The 2,461-nt window shown below is 39.5% G+C and overlaps 1 pseudogene; it reads right to left on the minus strand.

Annotated features, from left to right (window-relative positions):
• Nucleotides 1–604: 604 nt before the first annotated feature.
• Nucleotides 605–1,952, minus strand: LOC145015285 (mitochondrial uncoupling protein 5 pseudogene; annotated as a pseudogene).
• Between the last annotated feature and the right edge of the window lie 509 nt (nt 1,953–2,461).

Genomic DNA, 2,461 nt, shown 5'->3' on the forward strand with positions numbered 1-2,461 from the left:
CTTTATAGAGAGAGATGGTGGGTTTTGGAGAGGCGGTGGGAATGACAAGGCATAGAAGAATGGATGTGGATGATAGAATGGTAAGCAGTGGGGAACATCGAAGTGGGAGCAGAACATAACATTCCGGTCGTGATGGCAATGTAGGAAGGTGATGGTGGCGAGTGGTACCAATCATCGCAGAAGAAATGGACAATCGATTAGAGGAGGAGATGTTGCCGATAATTGAATTAAAATTTTGTGGGTTCGTCTGAAGAAGAAGAAAGACTTGGGAGAAAGATAATGAAGCGGTGCATCAGGTGATTGAGTGATAAAGGCGGTGGAGTAAAAGCACGGATAAGATGAGGGTTTTCCAGAAGCGGTGGTAAGAAGCATCAAGATCACCGTGTCTCGAGAGATAAAAAAGAATAGAAAAAAAAAAAAAAAAAAAAAAAAAAAAAAAAGGGGAAAAATTTTCCATCAATAAAAACAGAGTTCTGTTTCTAAAAAGGTTGTAATTTAATATATTATATAGTTTATATAACCACACTTCATTGTCGTAAATTAGAAAAAAGATATTACAACAAATTAACATTCTAGCTACATAATAGTATAAAAAATTGATTCGTTGGTTGCTAACAGCGGCCTTATTTTACTAATATAAATGACATAATTGAAAAATATAATAATATTTTATCATCCATAAATAACTTACTAGTATTTTTTTCTTCAACATCACTATCTCTCATTTAATGTAATTTAATATCTTTGTCTATAGCATTTAATAATCCTTGAGAATTTTACGCACTTGCTCTAGTGTCACAAAGAGCACCACAGTAAATGGACCCTGTCTTGAAATCGTTGGTATGAATCCTTTGTATAATGCCATCGGCCCCTCCGCCCTCACCGTCTTCACTGCACAATCCACCGCCCCCTTATATGGTGGCTCCACCCCTTCCTCCACCTTCATGTTCATTACCCTAGTCTTTATTACGTCCACCGGATTCGATGCCACAGCCGCCACAAACCCTGCTGCAAAGCTCGCCGTTACATGTGTCCCCAACCCATCTCCCATCACCCCCTTCGATAATATTGTCTCCTTGATCTGATCGTACGACGCCAGCTGCGACGCCGTCACGATCATCGCCCTATTCACCGTCAGCGACGATCCTCTCCAGAGACTGGTTACACCCTCCTGCTTCACCATCCTCGAGATCGCATCAGCAACACCTTTGTAGTTCCTCCGTTGAGCAGCCGGGAGCCTCCCGTCGGCTTGCATCCTCACCATAGCGACATCAGCTGGGTTCCCGACGGCAGCGCCGATCCCACCTGCTAACAACCCGGATCCGATCTTCCTGGTTAGCGTGAGGTTACCGGTGTTTGGGTCAGACCACTTTTCTTTAAAGATCTCGTACAGACCCATTCTGGTGGTGGAGTAGAGCGTCTGACGGAGAACTGTGGCAGAGACGCCGGAGAACAAAGCAGCAACACCTTCAGTCCGGAATATCTTCACACCCACCGATATGGGTCCGGCCGGCGGCGGTCTTGGCATGGTGATTGTTGCACCACTAGAGCCATTGAGAGCGAAAACAGGGGCGGATTCGCCCTGTAACTGCATACGGACTTTGATTAGATCAAGAGGATGAGTAGAACAACCTGCGATGATAGAGGCGATACCACCTTCAACGAATCCTTTGACACCCATTTGAACAGAAATCAAACTTGGGAAAAAAGAATGGAAGAATCAAAAGGACCAATTAGGATTCAAATCACTGGAAACAAGGAGATGGGAATGGAGCCCAAAGGCTATGGAGGAAGAATGAGGAATCACGGGTCTGTGAGACATAAAATTTATGAATTTTACAGTGAAAAGGAAGGAAATGAAGTGAATTGAATTGGTTTGGAGGGTGATATTTATTGATGGAATTAGGAGAGAAAGTGGGATGAGGAAGAAGAATACGCGTTGGCGATTTTTATCATAATTGGGTGTGATTTGAATCGACTTTTTGGTAAAGAGAAAAGTAGAAAACTAATATACGTGTTTATTAAATGTTCTTATTTTGAAATCTATTTGAGAAAACTTGATCTTACAAAACCTTTTTTCTTGACAATTTTGTATTATTTTGTAATTAGATTTTCTGAAATCCAAATGAAATCCAAATTTAAAATAATAATAATACTATTTCAATCAATTAAGGTAATTAAGGTAAAATTCTTTTAATTCCGAGTCCAGTAAAGGAAAATAAATGGAATTGAAAGGAATGTATGGAGAGAAAAAAAGGATGGAAAAAAAATAATGGTGTAATTGAAATATAATGAAAAATAAAAATAAAAAAAAGACATGTTAAGCTTATTTCCATCACAGTTCACAATCCTTTTAATTTGGAACGAAGATTATGAGAGAAGATTATCCATCGACTTCTCTTTTCTTATCTAAAATTATTTCAAAAAAAATAGTTGGAGCAAAATATTATTCTTTTCTTTT

The sequence above is a fragment of the Lactuca saligna genome, chromosome 9 (assembly GCF_052625555.1).
Source record: "Lactuca saligna cultivar CGN05327 chromosome 9, ASM5262555v1, whole genome shotgun sequence".
Classification (NCBI taxonomy): Eukaryota; Viridiplantae; Streptophyta; class Magnoliopsida; order Asterales; family Asteraceae; genus Lactuca; species Lactuca saligna.